Source organism: Erpetoichthys calabaricus, chromosome 3 (assembly GCF_900747795.2).
Source record: "Erpetoichthys calabaricus chromosome 3, fErpCal1.3, whole genome shotgun sequence".
Classification (NCBI taxonomy): Eukaryota; Metazoa; Chordata; class Cladistia; order Polypteriformes; family Polypteridae; genus Erpetoichthys; species Erpetoichthys calabaricus.
The window spans coordinates 221,439,113-221,461,347 of record NC_041396.2 but is presented as its reverse complement, the minus strand read 5'-3'; the positions used below and the strand labels follow the sequence as shown (position 1 = coordinate 221,461,347).

Here is a 22,235-nt window from a genome sequence, read left to right as displayed (position 1 = left end):
TACATAGATATATAGGTAATAGAAAAAGTAAAGTCTTTAAAGGTAAGTCAGATGTTCAGGAGGACAGAAAAAAAATATTTTAAAAAACTGCTGGAGGAGATAAAAGAAAATCTGCAGGGGTGCCAAGGTCAAAAGACCGCCCAGTCCCTTACTGGGCATTCTACCTAAAATAAATGTGCTTAAGCTGTCCCTCTTGTTTTTTAAGCTTCATCCTAGAAGATTTGATGTGGTGGGTCTTGGAAAGTTAGAGAATCCACTTATGTTCCAGCTTCACAGGCAGCTGCACAGTACTTTGAATAGAAAAGATCAACAGTTATTTATGTGTTCTTTCTGTGTGCCCTTGAAAGAGGTAAATACTGTATATCTCTCCAGAAGTTTAATTAATTGGGTTACAAACTAATCCAAAGGATCAAACAAAAACCTAAAATATGAAATGGAAAAAATTAGGTTAAGGTAGGTAAGAGACACAACATTTTGGCTGTAGTGCCTTCATCAGGTTTGTAACTAAAAGGAAAAGATCAGGTAAGATATATAGGAGGGGAAGACGAGAACATGGCCTGGCAATGTTATATTTTGAATTTTATTTCTTCTGTAGGTTGTCTCATGTGTCCTGAGTGCACCGCACCTTGCTCCAGTTGCCATTGTTACCCTTCCTGTCATTGAGGGAATGTGGCACCCAGGTTCGTTAACCTGTTGGCCATTGTGGGTTTAAAATAGCCACCCACTTCACCATATCATTATCCAATCTGTGGATAATAAAAATCTTTGCTAAACCTATTGCTAATATTTCTTTTTTTTAATTTGATATCTTAAGTTCCTGGCTTTCATTTTGTCCTGCTTACCTTGATTTTCATCTTACTCTTTGGCTTCCTTATTTTGGCACCTATCAATCTCTATGTTTTAAACCCTTTTCTGTTTTGCATCTTTTTTTGGTTTATTCACACAACAGGCAGATTAGAAAGAGAACAGGTAAGAGGAGGTGAGCAAAGCTGCCATTAGATACAATGAGGGGAAGATTAAAAAGTTAGTTGGTCATTAAGACCTTAAGAAATATGTGATCACTAGATGAGAATGAGCTTAGCTTCTTCTCTTTTTTTGGAAAAGTATTTTTGAAGTCCTGTGAAAGAACACAGAGAGATCTGTGTGGCTTCGATTAAGAGATGTGAATTATTCTACAATAGTCTGAGTAAGGTCTTTAATCTTAACAGCTTGAACGTTTCTCCTGAAACAGTCTGACAGCCAACTCCCTGATTCACCTATGTAGATGGCTGAAGACTTCCTACAAGAAAAGCAGTAAATTAAATTTTTGACTGGAAAGAGGCCAGTTGTTTAATATTGAATTTACCAGAGGGAACAAGATACAAGGGGATTGTTGGTCACATATTTGCAGGTAACACAGCGACTCCTATTACAGCTGTAAAAACATAAAATGATGTAATTGAACAAAATGTATGTGTGTAAGTACAGAAAATAGGACAGAATGATCAAACTTGTTTGTGTTTTGCGTACGTGACAAAAAGCATATATACTTTCTGGAAGTTTTCTTTCAATGATGTGTGTGACAAGAAAATATACCTTTAGGGTAAAGACTTTACCAATTGGAATAATACAAAATGAGTCAGGACGCTATTTTTATTGCTTACGTGGTCAACGATCAGGAGACTAGAAAGCTATAAAAGAGCAAGGATATCTGCGCTCGAGGCAGATGAAGTGCGGTGTCCTAGGACTGTATTTCTCTGTCATTTTACCCTTGCCTGGTATGTATCAATAAAAGGTTTTTACTAATTTTAATTTTCTTCTCTGTCTTCAGTCACAAAAAGTGTCCACAGTTTTTTGGCGCCCAACGTGGGGCAACAGACGGCCGGTCGACTCCTCCAGCGAGACCATTTCAGTGATCCATCTTACCAGCGGACTGCCGTCAACTTGAGTGCTCCGGCAGCAGAGCATGCAGCTCCGGCAAAAGTTAGGACTGCCCTGTCCTGAAAGAGTTCTTGTGTGAGGAGCCCCTGGTCTCCTCTTTGCTACATCCACGGTGACTGAACGGATTTCCAGACAGAGTTTGCACATTTCCAGGCTGGGGTAAGCACCAGGGAATTTCTGAACATTTTTTTTATTTTCTAAATTACGGGAGGGCGAGTTTCCTGTTGACCGTCTAGTCATATTCATATCTCAACGGGTTGCTTAAGGTGATGGAGACTTGACCCAAGCAGTTTGACGCATACAAAAGGTCTGACGAAAGGATACTGGCCTCACCCATATCCTAGACTCGGCTGGACGTATTGATGTAGTATTCTGCTGAACTGAAATCGGACACGAAGTCACCTGAGCTGGAATCCGGGGATGTGAGCGGACAGGCTAACGGGACGAGTAACGGGGTGGTATATATATATGGAAACATAAACAGAAAAAGAGCACAGATTGCAGGTTTGCAGTTAGGACGGAATAAATAAATCTACATACTAATAGGAATACCGTGTTCTCCTGGGAACTGGGACAGGACCAATAGTTGGGTGTCTCCCCTTGGGACTAAAGAAGGGAACAGTAAGGGAATAGTGAGTGGCACACTTAATACCTTGCTGATTCATACGTACAAGGGATTAGATGAATCAGTATATAGTTGGAAATTAAATACAGGACTCAGGAAGAGCAAGGGGACATAATGGGAACTTATAACAGTAAGCCTGTTAATCGCCGTACAGGGGGATCAAAATCATTAATGCTGGAAGAATTATTTTCGGAGGATCAACAGACGCCCCATAAAAATGGGTCTCCTAGGAAATTTGTAGAAAAGAAGACAGGTTTAGATTTCAAGAAGGCATGTAGGAAATGGAATAGACAGAGTGGTGGCCGTTGGCCGATAGAGTGGACAGGAGATGCAAGTGAAATACAGAAACAGAAGATCCTGTGTAGGAATAAGCAGGGTTGTTATAATAGTGGACCGTATCGAATGGATATGTTCGACAGATGGGAATTAGTAATAAAAGACAGAAATTTAGAAGCAGTACAGAAACAGAATGAATTGTTGCGTTCAAATGAGGGAAAGGCTAAAAAGGAGAAAGAGGAATTACTAATTACATTACAGAAAGTTCAGACAGGCACGGAACCACAGGCAGACGGGAGGAAAAGGAAGAATAATCCAAATAAAGACCCCCTTTATCCTATTATTTGTTCCTCTCCTCAGTACCAACCTCAGGCACCTCCATTATCCCCTCCTCTATCCCCCATTCTGACTGCCCCCCCCTGCACTACAACTGGCAGAAGTTTCCCCCGATGATCCCCCAGGCACAGATCACTATGACCCCTCTACCCATCATGATGACCCACCCCGTACTAGACAAACCCCCGTCTCCCAACGCACTCGAAGTCAAACCTCCACTCATAAACCAGCTCCAACTTTTTTCTCTCCAAATCCTTCACCTTTACTTACTTGCCCTTTAATAGAAGTTCCCAATCCCCATTATAACCCTGCCCATCCAGCCGGACCCCAAAATCCCACAACAGTTATGATAAATCGGAACTGGGACATCCAAGAACTAAAGGATGTTGTGAATGCACTTCCAGATCCAAAGGAAGTAGGAGGACTAAAATTTGTTGAACAACTTGATCAGTTAGATAGTATGTATAAGCCTAACGCTGCTGAATGGACCCAGGTACTTCGTCGAAAGCTTGGGACCACATGGGCCACTGTTTGCAAGGGTGTCAGCAATGACGTTCCATGGGTATGGAACCCAGCTTTAACTCGAGGACAGGGGATTGGTGGAGAAGGCGAATTTAACCCACAATGGGAGGCGTTGAGACAAAATATTGCAGAAAAATATAAAAAAGGAACGAACTGGTCCCTAATTTCTGCTGCAAAACAAAAGAGAGACGAGACGGTTGATGAATGGGCACATAGGATTCAAGACCTTATGGCTAATCACTCGGGCTTGGAAAATGTTGATGACCACACCCGAGCTGCAGTTCCACCTTTTGTTTCCGGTTTGCGCCTTGATATACAAAACAAGGTCCGCACTTCCTGTATTGGGTGGGAAAGTGCCGCGTTTGATGAAGTCAAACGACATGCTGAACATGCCGAAAAACAAACTAAGCAGAAGGAATCGGACTCTCATGCCAAATTATTGGCAGCACAGATGAACTATTATACCAGGAATACTCCTGACCGAGGCCGAGGATATGGCCTTAGAGGAAGGGGACGAGGACGAGGAAGAGGACGAGATGGTTTTGGAGCTCCTCCTGCTGACCACAATAAGAATCCTTTTATTCCCTCTCCCTTTAATCCCAATGTTAATTCCTACTCTTGCTACGCCTGTGGTGAAACTGGACATTTTCGTCGGGAGTGCCCTCACAGACAGCAACAGCCCCTGCCTCCCCCTATTCCACCTGTTTTTTCTGACACCCCTGACCAACAATACTGGCCATAGGAAAACGCAGGGACCTCCAGCCACTCTTTTCAACTACCTTTGCTCGCCCATAATTCAGAGACTGATCCTTTACTGACATTGTTCGTTGATGGCACTGAGACTATTTTCTTAATCGACACTGGTGCCACTCGATCTACCCTCTCGCTGGCAAAGGTCCCTGCCTCGAACGAGACTGTTACTGTGATTACTGCTTCTGGACAACCTCACCTTCTTCAAGTATCAAAACCTCTTCAAGTCCAGTCACGTCCTGGCGGACATACCTTACTGCATCGTTTTCTTTTAAATCAGCTCTGTCCAGTTAACCTTTTAGGAAGAGATCTCATGACAAAACTTTCTCTTTCTATTTCTATGACTGACAAAGGTTTTTTCTGTTCTACCCCCAAGTTGTTGTGTCAAATTGCCCCTTACCCCAAACCCTCTTTTGCAGCTTGGACTTTAAATATTTCCCCACACACCATTCTCCTCAAAGCCCTACACTCTTTTTTCCCCTTGTCTCTTTCCCAATTTACAGGCCCCTGACATTTTACACTGTACTGCCCAATACTTCCCTATAGAAGTAGACACCCCCTGGCTAGAATCTTTCCTTACTTCTGGTACTCGCCCCGAAACCCTTCACATCTCCTGTGTTTTTATTTCATCCACAAAGGCAGCTGCTTCTGTTCATCTTACATGCTCACAACATATATTTTATCTTGGCGGCTCAGTGCCTCATATTTCCTTAGCTAAATCACGCACTGTTAAATGGGTGGAAATAGGACCATGGGTAGAACAATGCCTTAAAAGAACAGACTGGTTACAAGTTGCTCCGGGTATTTTTGATACTCCTGACCGTTTAATAACTAAAGTGGTGCTTCAAACTGATTTTTTAGTACATCGTGCTTTGTGCCGTCCTTCCTCTTTTGCTTGTTCATTGCAAACCACTTTCCCTTCTTGGCTCTCTATGCTCCCTGATTCATTATGGTCCCAGGGAAAGAATGATTATGGAAGGATAGCCCATTGTGAGCCTCTGGTGATCCACCCGAAATCCTCCTTCCGCCCGCACCGTGCCCAATATCCTCTGTCTCCCGAAGCAGAGGCTGGCATCTCCGCCGTACATTCCGATCTCGTTAAACGCGGTGCCATTATTCCAATTGAATACTCTCCAGTCAATTCCCCCATTCTACCTGTAAAAAAGGCTGACGGTTCATGGCGTTTCGTACAAGACTTGCAACAAGTAAATTCTGCCATCTTCCCTAGGGCCCCTATCGTCCCTAATCCTTCCACTATCCTCTCTACTATCCCTCCTTCCGCTCAGTACTTCTCCGTTATTGACCTAGCTAATGCTTTCTTTTCTATCCCTGTACACCCTGATTCTCAATTTTGGTTTGCTTTTACTTTCCAAAACCGCCGTTGGACATGGACCGTCATGCCTCAGGGATACACTGAAGCCCCTTGTGTATATGGACAAGCTCTTGTGTCTGTTTTAGGTATTCTGGGCTACTGCAGACAGTGGGTTCTAAATTTTACTGAAAGAGCACAGCCGTTGCAACAATTGACTAATATTCCTGGCATCCCCCTTTCTGGCCAGGTCCAATGGAATGAACAGGCTGAGAAGGCTCTCTGTGACTTAAAAACTGCTCTTCTATCTGCGCCCGCGCTTGGTTTGCCTGATCATTCTCGTCCATTCACTTTGTTCGTGGACGAAAAGCAGGGATTTATGAATGCAGTACTGACGCAACAACACGGAGATAAACAGAGACCGGTGGCTTATTTTTCTAAAAAACTGGATCCAGTGGCCGCAGCACTTCCTCCGTGTCTTCGTGCTGTGGTTGCAACAACAGAAGCTGTATTAGCAAGCACGGATGTAGTTCTCATGAGCCCCCTAACAGTTAAAGTGCCTCACGCTGTACATTCTATCCTAGTACAAGCCAAAACTTCACATCTCACTACTGCTAGGGCAATACACTATCAGAATGTACTCTGTACTTTGTCAAATGTTACAATTGAAAGATGCTCCACTTTTAATCCAGCCACTCTTCTCCCAATTAACAACGAAGGAGAACCACATAATTGCGATAATGAAATAGCAAAGGTTGTAAAACCTAGAGTAGATCTACAGGAAACACCTTTAGAAACTGGAGAAATGATTTTTGTGGATGGATGTTCCTTGCGATTGAAAAATGGAGCACCCTCAACCAGTTACGCAGTGGTCCAAGGGGACCGCCTGCTGGAAGCAAATCGAATTTCATCAAGCTTGAGTGCACAAGCAGCTGAACTCGTAGCACTCACTCGAGCGTGTCAGCTGTCCAAAGGGAAGATCGTAACAATTTATACGGATTCCAGGTATGCTTTTGGAGTCTGCCATGATCATGGAGCACTATGGAAACTAAGGGGATTTAAGACCAGTACTGGCAAATCCATCCAACATCAGAAATTGATCGAATCCCTTTTAGAAGCTATAACCAAACCATCGAAGCTAGCGATTGTTAAATGTCAAGCTCACACAGGAAAACAGGATCCTGTTAGCAAAGGAAATGAATTAGCTGACCACTTTGCTAAAGAGGCTGCATATAATAACACACCAATTTCTTTATTCCAACAGAGAAATGACCAGGACCCTGATAATCAAATTATTTCTTTACAGAGTGCAGCCACGGATATCGAAAGGAGAAAATGGTCCAAAGAAGGGTCCCTCTCTGATGGAGTCTGGACTCATAAACACACTAACAAACCTTTTCTCCCAAAAGCCTCTTTCCCAGGAATGGCAAAAATCGCCCATGGCCTCAATCACGCAGGTAGAGATGCCATGGTTCGAGATGTTGAAAAACATTGGGAAGTTATAGGTTTCTCTACATATGCAGAGCAATTTTGCAGACGCTGTGCAATATGTCAAAAGTTTAATGTGGGAAAAGCTACCCAGGTAAGTCCCGCCGTTACCCCTAATCCAATGGGTCCGTTTGAACACCTCCAAATGGATTTCATTGAACTAACCCCGTCTAAAGGGTTTCCGATATTGCCTTGTGATTGTCGATGTGTTCTCCCGATGGGTAGAGGCTTTCCCTTCAAAACACAACGATGCCAAAACAGTAGCTAAAGCACTAATTAAAGAGATTATTCCAAGATGGGGTATCCCTCAAAAGTTACAAACAGATAATGGCACTCATTTTGTGAACTCCGTTATAAATGAATTAACCACCTGGCTCCAAATTAATGTGCACCATTATTGTAAATACCATCCCCAAAGCGGAGGCATCGTAGAACGATGCAATGGCACTTTAAAAGCTAAACTCGCAAAAATTTGTGAACAAACTAATTTATCATGGCCGGATGCACTACCCTTAGCTTTAATGGGACTAAGGGGACGGACACACCGACAACTGGGACTATCGCCGTTTGAGATTCTGACCGGACGTCCCATGCCCATTGGCATGGTTGTAGGAAATGTGAATTTGCATACTGTGGACAATGATCTACTCTCTAGTCTTGCAGGTCTCCGAACCTCGTTGAAGCAAGTCCACCAGCAGGTTAATCAAGCCTGGAGGACCAGCCCACCTTCTAAGGATTTACCAATTCCCTTGGGCACCTGGATCCTGGTTCAAGATACTCGGAGGAAACACTGGCATCAGCCTAGGTGGAGAGGACCATTCCAAATTCTTCTATCCACACCACATGCCGTGAAAGTTGAAGGACTGCCTGCCTGGATCCACGCATCGCATTGCAAGAAATGGCTATCTTAAAAATACTTTTTCTGTTGACTGTTACCCGCACCCTCTCAGGCTACCCAAGGATGGGTGGTGATCTCTATCTAAGTACTTTACCGCCTCTATGGAAAGGGCATATATGCTACATGAGGAGCACATGTCTCGTATAGCTTCTTCCATTTTCTCCTCCCCATCCCCTTTCCCCCCCCTTCCCCTTCATCAACCATTTCAATTTAATTCTACTGCCCACATCATTTTGTTCAAAAAGGGAGGAGTGTAAAAACATAAAATGATGTAATTGAACAAAATGTATGTGTGTAAGTACAGAAAATAGGACAGAATGATCAAGCTTGTTTGTGTTTTGCGTACGTGACAAAAAGCATATATACTTTCTGGAAGTTTTCTTTCAATGATGTGTGTGACAAGAAAATATACCTTTAGGGTAAAGACTTTACCAATTGGAATAATACAAAATGAGTCAGGACGCTATTTTTATTGCTTACGTGGTCAACGATCAGGAGACTAGAAAGCTATAAAAGAGCAAGGATATCTGCGCTCGAGGCAGATGAAGTGCGGTGTCTTAGGACTGTATTTCTCTGTCATTTTACCCTTGCCTAGTATGTATCAATAAAAGGTTTTTACTAATTTTAATTTACTTCTCTGTCTTCAGTCACAAAAAGTGTCCACACAGCTCAAACCACCAGGTGAGGAATGTGACTCTACTATAGGCGGAGTGGTGGCTCTGAGGCTAGGGATCTGCACTGGCAATCAGAAGGTTGCTGGTTTAAATCCCATAAATCCTAATAGGGACTCTGCTCTGTTGGGCCCTTGAGCAAGGCCCTTAACCTGCAATTGCTGAGTGCTTCGAGTAGTGAGAAAAGCACTATATAAATGCAAAGAATTATTATTATTATTATTACTCCGTAAAGTGAGGTGCGAATGAAAAGTTTGCATAGGTTAGATGATCAATGGAAGGATTGCTCCGATGGAAGGGTTGGGCGGCAAACTGGAGGAATTTTGTTTGATGACCTGTGGGAGATACAGATTGTTAGACTGGAATTAGCAGACCACTGGGATGCAGATTTCATTATTGGAATTCCTCCTAGAGTTTATGCTACAAGGTCTACTCTTAGCTTGATTGAGATCCCTGTCCACAATATGAGAAGGCTGTCCTCTATCAATGAAGAAGCTCATCATTCTGAAAGCTTCATTGTAGAACTCATCCTCTTCATTGCAGAGACTACATTTTGATTGTTTTTTTAACTAACTCTAGATGTGTTTTGATTGACCTATAGAATAAAAACCTCCACCGACCTATAGAATAAAAACCGCCACCTACCACATACTCAGATAAGGAGACTGACTGTAACTTCTAGAACAACAGTGATAAGAGTCAAGTCTAAATGTCTTTTTATTAACAGAAATTAAAATATACGCTTGTGAAATATAGTATGTGAAATAAGCTTGCGCAAGATAAAGTGTAAATGTTCTGGCAAACTAACAGGGGTGGTTAGCGGTACCTTATCCGGACTGCACAGATATTTGAAGGCTGCCTGCAATGGCAATATGTTGCCTCAGACACATTGGTGCATTCCTACAGGCCTGCATGGTAATTGTAGTTTGAGTGGGCAGCATTAGTTTGAAACAATGGAGCAACTGGATTGAGTTCTTAAGGGGTGATTTCCATGCCAATAGTACATACAGTTCTGATCTCCATAGCAGAGCTAGAAAAATTCCAGAGAAGAGTGACTAGGCTGAGAGGTATGAGCTATGAGATAAGATTAAATGAACTGAACTTTTTCAGTTTAAGTAAATAGAGATTACGAGTGGATATGATTGAAGTTTTTAAAATTATGAAAGGAATTAGCACAAGGGATCCAGGGTGTTACTTTAAGTTGAGTTCAACAAGAACATGGAGCACAGCTCAAAAGGTGATTATTTTGCACAAACGTTAGAATGTTTTTCTTCACACAGAGAACCATAAACACATAAAATAAATAACCATGTTGTGAGGTAGAGGTTAAGACTTTACGACTAAGAAATCACCTTAGTCAGTGGGTGGGCCTCTCTGGCAGTGTCTTAAATTGGTTTGAATCCTACCTAACAGGTAGAAAATTCTTTGTTAGTTGTGGTAATTATACTTCAAAGACACATGATATTTTATATGGTGTTCCACAAGGCTCTATCCTGGGTCCGCTGCTCTTTTCGATCTACATGCTTCCGTTAGGTCAGATTATTTCAGGGCATAACGTGAGCTACCACAGCTATGCTGATGACACACAGCTGTATTTATCAATAGCACCTGATGACCCCGACTCTGTTGTTTCACTAACACAATGTCTTACTTGTGTTTCTGAGTGGATGAATAGTAATTTTCTTAAGCTAAATAAAGAGAAAACTGAAATTTTAGTGATTGGCAATAATGGATATAATGAGGTTATTAGAAATAAATTAGATGCATTAGGATTAAAAGTCAAGACGGTGGTAAGGAATTTAGGGGTAACTGTTGACTGTGACCTGAATTTTAAATCGCATATTAATCAGATCACTAGGACAGCATTTTTTTCACTTATGAAATATAGCAAAATTTAGACCTCTTATATCACTGAAAGATGCTAAGAAATTAGTTCACACTTTTGTTTTCAGTCGACTTACTGTAACGCACTCCTCTCAGGACTACCCAACAAAGACACAAATCGATTGCAACTAGTGCAGAATGCAGCTGCTGGAATCCTAACTAGGAAAAGAAAATCCGAGCACATTTCTCCAGTTTTGATGTCCCTACACTGGTTACCTGTGTCATTCAGAATTGACTTTAAAATACTGCTTATGGTTTATAAAGCCCTAAATAATCTCGCTCCATCTTATATATCGGAATGTCTGACATCTTATATTCCATATTGTAACCTTAGATCTTCAAATGAGTGTCTGCTTAGAATTCCAAGAGATAAACTTAAAAGAAGTGGTGAGGCGGCCTTCTGCTGTTATGCACCTAAAATCTGGAATAGTTTGCCAATAGGAATTCGCTAGGCTGATACAGTGGAGCACTTTAAAAATCTTCTAAAAACACATTACTTTAACATGGCTTTCTCATAGCCTCATTTTAATTTAATCCTGATGCTCTGTATATTCTATTAATTATCATTACTATTCATGGTGGCTCCAAAATCCGTACTAACCCCTACTTTCTCTTCTGTTCTTTTTCCGGTTTTCTGTGGTGGCGACCTGCGCAACCACCACCTAATCAAAGCACCATGATGTCCCCACATTGATGGATTAAAGGCCAGAAGTCCATGTGACCGTCATCATCAAGTCCTTCCATGAAAATACCATGAGGAATGATTGATGCCATTTATGTTGGGTAGAATGCCTAGAGGGGGCTGGGCAGTCTCATGGCCTGGAACCCCTATAGATTTTTTTTTTTTTGTCTCCAGCCGTCTGGAGTTTTTTTGTTTTTTCTGTCCTCCCTGGCCATCAGACCTTACTTTTATTCTATATTAATTAGTGTTGTCTTATTTTAATTCTTACTTTGTCTTTTTTCTCTTTCTTCATCATGTAAAGCATTTTGAGTTACATTATTTGTATGAAAATGTGCTATATAAATAAATGTTGTTGTTGTTTAGGAACCTTCAGATCTCGACTTGATGTTATTTTGGAGAATTAGATGGATAAGACTGGTAAACTTTGTTGTTCTTAATGGCCTGTTCTCATCCAAATTTTTCAAATGCTCTGCTGGAAAGGAGAAAATGATGTTAATTGTGAAAAATGAAACCTGTGTTGTGCATGTAATTAAAAAAATGCAAAAGAGTCTATCTGGACCAGAGATTTGTTTGTACACATGACAATAGAACTACTACAAATACATTGGTGTATTGAATGGCAACTAAAAATACTGGAGTCCCTTGACAAGAGATTTGGAAATTGCTAAGCTAAAACACTTTTGACGGACATAAAGCCATACTTTGTATTGACAAGACTATAATCAGCAAGTGACAGCATACCAGACTGGGTTTTCAAGATGTGGTGTTCAAGCTTTCATTAAATAAATTTGAGGAAAATGGGCAAGCTGATGACCCAAACATGGGTCTACAAGGTCACTTCCTTAGCCTCCTTGGCATTAACCCTGAGGGCTACCCAAGCTCAGAAATCTTTATAATTACAGTTAAGCCTGAGTTAGATTTGGGGTGATATGTAATGATCCGTTTTTATATTGTTAAGTCTGAATAACTCTCATGAGAGTATTTGCTGTCATCTGTTGAATAAAATAACTATGCCGAAAATAATCATGAATATTTCTATGCATTTTGTCACTCCAAGATAATTCATTATTATTCATTGTTCAGTGGGGTGAAGCCTTCAACCAAAAACACAATAGCATGTAAACAATAAGCTTTAAAGCCAGTTTTTGAACAAACTGAAACTGAACTATTAGTTGAACCAAGTGATGGTGATAATAACATGAAATGGCCATCAGATACTGTATTGACACAAATAGTGAAACAGATGCACATGGCAATGTAGAACCCAACCAAAGTAATATGCACCTATCTAGTGAATTGAAAATGCTTGAAGGTTCATCGTTATGCATATAGATGCGTGGCAAAAAAGACAAAATGACTGAGATCAAAGTAGAAAGACAAGAAAGATGTTTGCCCCCTTATTGCCCCCTCAGCACTGTTTACAATGCAGCAATTGTTGTTTATGTCAGGGCAAATGTGTAAGTCACTAAGCCTTGTATTATGGTAGCCTACAATAACACAAAGGGCATATCGATTGTGTGAATCAGGCTCTGACATTCTACCCTCTCATGAGCAAACAACAGAAAAAATATAAGCCAAGTGCACAAAGAAAAAGCTTGTACTGTCAACATTGGGTAGTGCATTGGCGACTGTTTCAAAACATATTACATGAAGGCTGTGTAGTAAACCTGCATCAGTACAGCAGTGGACACTAGACATACTGTATCTTTCCTATTGTATTTATTTTGACATTTAAAAATGTACATGTTTCCATTACACATAATAATTTCTTTTCTTGGTGAAAAAAATTCTTGCTTTTCCAGGGGGGTAAACATAATGCTAAGGAGGCTGCAGGAGCGAAGAAAATCCAGTGAAATGTTTGCTCTAAATTTGACCCAGAAGTACATGCTTCAACCATGTGAATCTCTACAGAAATGGTCTTTTGTGGTTGTTTAGGCAGTTGCAGGTAAGAAACAATTCTTAAGGAAAGACAGCAAGCAGGAGAGGCTGCAGTACATAAAAGACCATAAAGTATGGAGTGGCAACCAGAGGCAAAAAGACTTACAGATTGATTAGCTTTGAAATTTGTGGTTTACAAAGGTGCTAAGTATTGTCAGAAGCAGAGTTGGAGAGAAACACACGGATGCCTGTCTGCAGCATTCTATGAAGCACAATGGCTGCTTTTCATGGTTTTTGGGTGCACAATACAAGAGTCTAGTCAGAATGGATGGGGTGATTACTACTGAGAAATATAATTTTGGGAGAGTTACGATGTAATGTTTCAGAGTGATAACGATACTGAACCTAATTAGCAGTTACTTGGAGCAGAAGTCTGCAAATGGAACACCAACAGCAGTAGATCAGAACATAAGTGAAACTGTGTGAGATTACTTGGACAGGCCATAGAACAAAATGCAGCTAAACTCCAAACAAGAGTTACAACAAATGCTGCAAGAAGAAGAATCTATTGCAGTACTACTTTCAACAGAGCCAACCCTAATCATTTTGGAACCATAGGCAAGGTTTTGCTCAGGGCCCTCACTGGCACAATGCAAACACTGATATTTATTTTTTCATCAAGATGGTCCACCTTTGAGGTGCAGCTAAAAAAAAAAAAAAGCTATAAAGCTTTTGCAGATGTCCAAAGAAAGCAATGGCATCTCTTGAGCTTTTGGCTGTATTTGCTACCACTAAATTTAGAATGTGGGTAGCACATGGCACAAAGAGAGCCTGGGAATTTTTTGCACCAGTCTGACTTGCACACGTTTGTGCATCCCCTTCATGTTGGCATCATTGTCATATGACTGCCCTCTGCAATCATCAATAGGATTTTTTAGTTCCTCAAGTCTGTTTTGGACAAGAAAAGCCAAAATTTTTCCTGATGTCTCTGTTGCTGGAAGGAATCCCATAAAGTACTTTTTAGCCTGGGTACTTCCTCCAGTGTGAAAGTTCTTAAACTTAGTGAAGTTTGCTCCTCATAGTTACCATCAGGTATGCAATCCAAAATAATGGAGTAATAGCTGTACTGCTTGATTTCACTTACTATATGCTCAAGCACCTTCTCCTTAATGGAATTAATGAGCTCATTTTGAATTGTCCTGTCAAGGTAGCTTGTGTGGGTGTTGGTGCCACTCTTGATGTATTTTATATGCTGTTTCATAACAGGATCATATTTAACAAGGAGTTCAATTTCTTTCAAAAAGTTGCCATTGTTTGGCTGGTACAGAGTGTTCTTGAACTCCTCAAAGCAAGATTCCTCCCTTTTAGAGAGAGAAGTATTGCCACTAAACAATTAAGAACCTCGTGCCATTGCTTTCCCTCAGCCTCCAAGAGTGCCATTTCTTCTTTATCAATTCTTGAGCTACTTTTAAGGTGTAATTCAAACACCTCCCATTCTTGTCAAACAGTATGCTTTAAGTGTTCTGGATGATTTTCATAATCACTAAGATAGATAGATAGATAGATAGATAGATAGATAGATAGATAGATAGATAGATAGATAGATAGATAGATAGATAGATACTTTATTAATCCCAAGGGGAAATTCACATTCTCCAGTAGGAGCATACGGAAAACAAAAAAAAAAAAAAATTAAATTAAAGATTGATTATAATGCAGGTAAAAACAAACAATAACTTTTTATAATGTTAACGTTTACCCCCCCAAGGTGGAATTGAAGAGTCGCATAGTTTGGGGAAGGAAAGATCTTTTCAGTCTGTCAGTGGAGCAGGACAGTGACAGCAGTCTGTCGCTGAAGCTGCTCTTCTGTCTGGAGATGACACTGTTTAGTGGATGCAGTGGATTCTCCATAATTGATAGGAGCCTGATGTTACACTGTCCAGCTCCATGCCAACAACAGAGCCTGCCTTCCTCACCAGTTTGTCCAGGCGTGAGGCGTCTTTCTTCTTAATGTTGTCTCCCCAGCACACCACCGCGTAGAAGATGGCGCTCGCCACAACCATCTGATAGAACATCTGCAGCATCTAAGGAAGTATAACCGGCTCTGTCCTTTCTTACACAGAGCATCAGTATTGGCAGTCCAGTCCAATTTATCATCCAGCTGCACTCCCAGGTATTTATAGGTCTGTACCTTCTGCACACAGTCACCTCTGATGATCACGGGGTCCATGAGGGGGTCTGGGCCTCCTAAAATCCACCACCAGCTCCTTGGTTTTGCTGGTGTTCAGGTGTAGGTAGTTTGAGTCGCACCATTTAACAAAGTCATTGATTAAGTGCCTATACTCCTCCTCCTGCCCACTCCTGATGCAGCCCATGATAGCAGTGTCGTCAGCGAACTTTTGCACATGGCAGGACTCCGAGTTGTATTGGAAGTCTGATGTATATAGGTTGAACAGGACCCGAGAAAGTACAGTCCCCTGAGGCGCTCCTGTGTTGCTGACCACAATGTCAGATGTGCAGTTCCCAAGACGCACGTACTGAGGTCTGTCTTTAAGATAGTCCACGATCCATGCCACCAGGTATGAATCTACTCCCATCTCTGTCAGCTTGTCCCTAAGGAGCAGAGGTTGGATTGTGTTGAAGGCGCTAGAGAAGTCTAGAAACATAATTCTCACAGCACCACTGCCTCTGTCCAAGTGGGAGGGATCGGTGTAGCATATAGATGATGGCATCCTCCGCTCCCACCTTCTCCTGATATGCAAACTGCAGAGGGTCGTGTTGAACCTGTGGCCTCAGGTAGTGAAGCAGCAACCTCTCCATGGTCTTTATCACATGTGATGTCAGAGCAACAGGCCGGAAGTCATTCAGCTCACTAGGACGTGATACCTTTGGGACTGGGGTGATGCAAGATGTTTTCCAAAGCCTTGGGACTCTCCCCTGTTCCAGGTTCAGGTTGAAGATGCGCTGTAGAGGACCCCCCAAACTCCGATGCACAGACCTTCAGCAGTCGTGGCGATACTCCATCTGGACCCACTGCTTTGCTGGCACGAAGTCTCCTCAGCTCTCTGCTCACCTGCGCTGTTGTAATTATGGGTGGGGATGTCTCTCCTATGCTGGTATCAACAGAAGGATGTGTGGAGGGTGCAGTACTCCGAGGTGAGAGTGAAAGTGGGTTAGGGTGGTCAAACCTGTTAAAGAAGTTGTTCATTTGGTTTGCTCTCTTCACGTCTCTGTCGATGGTGGCACCCCGCTTCGAGCTGCAACCAGTGATGATCTTCATCCCATCCCACACTTCCTTCATGCTGTTATTATGCAACCTCTGCTCCAGCTTTCTCCTGTACTGCTCCTTCGCCGCCCTGAGCCGGACTCGGAGTTCCTTCTGCATGCATTTGAGCTCATGCTGATCACCGTTTTTAAAAGCCCTTTTCTTCTGGTTCAAAAGGCCCTTGATGTCACTTGTAATCCATGGCTTGTTGTTAGCATAGCAGAGTACAGTTCTTACTGGAACTACAATGTCCATACAGAAGTTGATGTAATCGGTAGTGCAGTCAACAACCTCCTCAATGTTCTCACTATGTGATCCCTGCAGGATATCCCAGTCTGTAGTTCCAAAGCATTCTCTCAGAGCCTTCTCTGCCTCCGGGGACCACTTCCTGAATGAGCGTGTGGTTGTAGGTAGGACCCTCACTTTTGGTTTGTAGTGAGGCTGAAGCAGAACCAGGTTATGATCTGCTTTCCCAAGCGTTAACATGTCCAGAGTTACACCACCGTGTATTAACATAGAGAGCGAGTCCTCCTCCTTTGTGCTTCCTGCAGGTACTTGCATCTCTGTCCGCTCTAACTGTGCTAAACCCGGGTAGCTCCACGTTAGCATCTGGGATGGTGGTAGTTAGCCACGTTTCGCAAAAGCACAACAAACTGCATTCTCTATAGCTTCTGACATTTTTCACCAGCGCAGCCAGTTCGTTGATCTTATTTGAGATTGAATTCACATTTCCCAGAATCACAGAAGGCACCAAGGGCTTAAAACGGCACTTTCTCGCAAACTGCTTCATTTTTAGCTTAGTGCCGGCTCTGTTGCCACGGTACCGCCTTCGTACCTCGTCGGGTAAATAGGGAACCACACCAGCACTTGCATTTGTTCTCAGTGCTCTAAGTTGAGTACTTGAAAAGATAAGTCTCGGCGTGTAAAAATCCATGCCCACGTTGTAAAAGTAAGTGTGTCCAGGGAACGAATCCACATAAAATAAAGTGATAGGAGTGATCAATAAAAAAAGAGAAAATTAAAAGTAGAAAAATAAAGTCGTACACGGAGCTGCTGAAAAGGCTGCCACTCTCAACGGCGCCTGAGTCATTAGGCTTTTGAAGAAGTATACAGTACATGATTTTTTCAAGTTAATAAATCCCCAGAAAGTCAATTTGTAGTTCTTGGATGAAAATTAATTGCATCTCATTTGATTTTTGAGTATGTGAGACATCTTCTTTAAATTTTTTTCTGACTAACTAATGTTCTATAAAATAATGTTGATAGCAGCTACTGCCATGCTCTGTTTTTGGTGAAGTGAAACTATCCTTAATCTGAAAGGTCTCCTCTCATGAAAAAACTCACATCTAATAGAATCGGACAGGAGAGCACAAGGATCTAGTGGTGGTGCAGTAAGATGTTGTCTTTCTTCTGATATGCTTGTCTCAACAGCTGGCAATTCTGGTGAATGAGTCAGTGGTTGGCTGGCACCAGAGAGTGCTTGCATCTGATGGTGGAAAGAGGGTAGCTGACTGGTACCACAAACTGCTGGCATAGAATGTGGTTTATGGGAAAAGAGGCAGAGTGACCACTAGCTTCCAAATGATCGAGTCTCACAAGATGGAGATGTGGGTGACTGTGGGGACTCAGGAGAAACAAAGAGGGGAGCTTGAAAATATTTCAGTAGTGCACCTGCAAGGGCAATGTTCAGATGGAAAATAAAATCATTTCAGCCTGTTTACATAAATATAGTTACAATGTGACAAATTACCTAAATTTTAAATTATAAAGCTTTCCTGCAACATAATTTAATAGTTTTAAACTGTTTCAGTTAATACAACAGTGAGTTGAAATGAATAAAAAATAGCAAAACTAAATAGAAAGATAATTAAGTGAGAATAAATCTGCGTAAGTTAGATAAATGGACTAATTAATATTTCATGTAATAATTCACTACCAATAAATGTTAGAAAACACAATGTGCTGTGTTCGCCGGTGACCTTGTCCACTGAATATCTCTTGGAAGTTCACTGTGTGGTCAGCTTAGAAAACATTTTTTCCTAGCACTCCGTGATGCTTTGTGAAGCCAGCGTGACATCACAGAAATGTAGCAGTCATGTGCAGATCTTTGTAAGGTCATTACCAATCTTCTTTGTGCATACACATTGTCAGGACCTAATCAACTCTGCATGCCTTAAAAAAAAAAAAAAGCTATATGACACTACAGTGGAACACTGCATGGTTAATTTTCATGCATAATTAGCCATGTGCCGCAACTACCCAGTTAAATAAGCCTTCCCCCTATACCTTCCCTCATTAAATAACAGGCAGACTCTGTGAAATAATAATAATGAAAGATGTATTACTATTTTATAGGCGTTTCTTTTTCCTTTATGGAAGAACAAAAGTGTGAAGCATCTGCAAAAATACATGGGAAACAAAAAAGATGTGCCCCCAGACTAGAAACATGAGAACGCAATGTTGGTAGTTTGTGGCCATCGCCTGAATTTTGTTTGCAGCTATCATTTGATTTGCATCTTTTGCTGTTTGAGGCATGCTGCCTCAGATCCTTAATTTCCCCTTGGGATTAATAAAGTATCTATCTATCTATCTATCTATCTATCTATCTATCTATCTATCTATCTATCTATCTATCTATCTATCTATCTATCTATCTATCTATCTATCTATCTATCTATCTATCTATCTATCTATCTATCTATCTATCTATCTATCTATCTATCTATCCTATTTTTGGCCACAGTGATTTCTACTTGTGTAAATTAACATACTCAGGCGACAAGATGAGCAACTGTATTTGTCAAGCTTGACATCCTCTCCTACTAGAAGTTGTGTAGTCTGACATTGGTGTTAAAAAACATTGGAGTTGGACAAAATTGATGACATAGGCTCACCTGACTGGGAGGACCTGGAAACCAGTATGCATGTAAAGTGTGAGGAGAAGAGTAGGAATGAGCTTTACTTCTGGTTTAGTATAGAGGAAGGGGGTCTAGTCATGCAAGGGGGTCTGTATAGTTGTTTAGAAACGTGTATTGTTTATCATTTTGTTGTGTATTCTGGTTATTATTGTCTTTTTTTATAACATTTTTCTATTTTAATGAAAAACTTGCCTGGCTTTGTCATCGGCTTGGGGTCTACCTAACTGCACCCCAAGAGGTCCCAGGGGATATCTACAGCACCATTATGTAAACTCTAGGAATTCTCTAGTTTTATAGTTTTATTGACCGCAGTTAATTGGTTACTACCAAATTCCATCACTTGGGAGGTCATGTGATGTTAATTACCAAAGAGTTCAGAGTTAAAGATGACTTCCTGTTGTGACTGGAATCAAATTTTGTAAAACACTTAGCTTTCAGTGGAAGCGTATTTACATTATATTTGCCTAAAAGTATGTGGACAGCCTTCCAAATGAGTGAGTTCAGGTGTTTCTGCCACACTCATTGTTAACAGGTGCACAAAATAAAGCACGTAGCCATGCAGCCTCCATTGACAAACACAGGCAGTAGAATGGGTCGTACTGAGGAGCCCATTGACTTTAAACATGACAATGTCATAGGATGCCACCTTTGCCAAAAGTCAGTACATGAAATTTCTGGATGACTAGATCTGCCCCTCCCGACTGTAAGTGCTATTATTTGGAAGTGGGAGAGTTTAGGAGCAACAACAGCTCAGCCACAAAGTGGTAGACCATGCAAACTCACACAGCAAGACCACTGAGGCCTGAAGCATATAGCACATGAAAATTGCCACTCCGCTATTGCATTACTCACAAAAGAGATCCAAACGGCACCAGAATTGTACATCAGGAGCTTCAAGAAATGAGTTTCCACAGCCGAGCACCTGCACATAAGCTTACGATTACTATGCGCAATGCCGTATGTCAGCTGGAGTGATGTAAAGCAGTTGAAATGTGTTCTTTCGATGATAAGTCACACTGGAAGTCTGACAGATGAATCTGTGGATGACAGGAGAATGCTACCTTAAAGACTGCGTGGTGACTACTGTAAAGTTTTGTAGAGGAGGTATAATGGTCTGGGGCTGTTTTTTAGGGCCTGGCTCCTTGGCTCCAGTGAAGGGTACTGTTAATGCTACAGTGTACAAATACATTTTAATTAATTGTACACTTCCAACTTTGTGGCAACAGTTTAGGGAAGGCCCTTTTCTGTTCCAGCATAACTGTGCACAATACCAGGTCTATAAAGACATGGTTTGAAGCATTTGGTGTGGAGAAACTCAAGTAGTCTGCACAGAGCCCTGACCGGAACTGTACCAAACTCTCTTCTTGATGAATTTAACCTCACAAATGCTTTTTTCACTTGATGGGCACAAAATCCCACAGCCACACTCCAAAATCATATAAAAAGCCTTCCCACAGGAGTGGAGGCTGTTATAACCATAAAAGCAAGGCCAACTCTTTATTAATGTATATGGTTTTGGAATGGGATGTGCAGTAAGCTCATATAAGTGTGATGGTCAGGTGTCCAGAAAATTTTCACTACATAGTGAAGCTTGGTAAACCTGTGCATTTGACAAACATTTTCAAAATTAAACAATAAAAATAATTTCCTCAAAACCAAGCAATGAATGATCCATCTCATTTTATCAATACAGAATCCAATCCCAATTTGCACTGGGTTTCTACATGGGAACCAATCACGAATGGGTCACTAGTTAATCACTGGGCCATTCCTGTATATATCTATACTCACACATATGAAGGAAATTTAAAGTGAGGATGTGAGAGGAAAACCCAAGCACATTGTGAAAAAAATCCACACAAGCAAGGGGAGAACATGCAAACTCCACACAGATTCTGACTGAGAATGGATTCATTCAGACTAAGAACTGAAGAGGTGTGGTGCAGCCAGGCTAAGAACTGCACCACCAAATTATGAACCAAAGCATTTTTATTTCTTCATTCACTTCTCACATTTACAATTTCAGATTTTTCTGCCCATCCTTGTCCTAAAATAATCTCTTCCCTCAGTTTTCCCAGGAAGATACCTGACTAAAAAAGTTCTGTGCTGTCAGTAGAGTTATGGTTTTATAGGAAGCATTTTAATAATAATAATTCTTTCTTTACATTTATATATTGCTTTTCTCACTACTCATTCAGTTAAACTGTAACTGGATCATAAAGCCAAAGGTAGATAACATAGAGCTGTGTTTTAGTTGTGATTATGCAACTTGGCAGCATCACGTGTTAGGCTGATTAGGTCTTTATATATAGTTCAGAGCAGGATCTGAAGAAGAGGACTCATAATTATTTTCAGGTAAGTGGAAATAGCTAACTTCTGAACTTTTTTGTGGCAAAGAGCCTAAAAAATTCCTGAAAAGTAACTGCTATTTTGTACCTCTGTGAACACCATTTTATATATGTATTAATTTTTTTTCTTGTTGAATTATCATATGTGGAGGAAATGATTCCTCTACTGCAGCTAGTTTCAACTTCAATGTTTTAGGAGAAAACGATAGTGCCATTGTCTACATTGTTAGTGCTGTTTACTCACAGCTCCGGTGTTTGAGGCTCATGTGGAGTTCATATGTTTTTCCAGTGCCTGTACTGGTTTTATTCCAGGTGCTTAAGGTTCACCTCAAAGACGTCTAATTTATGTTAATTAGTGGGATTGCATGTGAGAGTGATTGTGCCTTGCACTGGACTGGCACCTCATTTTCTTACAGCTTCCACTTTGTGCCCAGTGCTGCTGGGAGAGGCTCAGGCACCCCAATG

General features: G+C 41.2%; 2 protein-coding genes across 2 annotated transcripts in view; both read left to right on the top strand.

The window, feature by feature from the left end:
- rwdd1 (RWD domain containing 1) overlaps window positions 1-22,235 on the top strand; it is a 506,701-nt gene that overhangs the window by 33,981 nt on the left and 450,485 nt on the right. The window lies entirely within an intron of this gene.
- Window positions 21,669-22,235, top strand: part of LOC114648669 (amine sulfotransferase-like) — a 37,110-nt gene continuing 36,543 nt past the window's right edge. The window contains exon 1 of the mRNA XM_028797827.2: window positions 21,669-21,777. The gene's annotated coding sequence lies outside the window, so the exon portion shown is untranslated. The remainder of the gene's footprint in view (window positions 21,778-22,235) is intronic.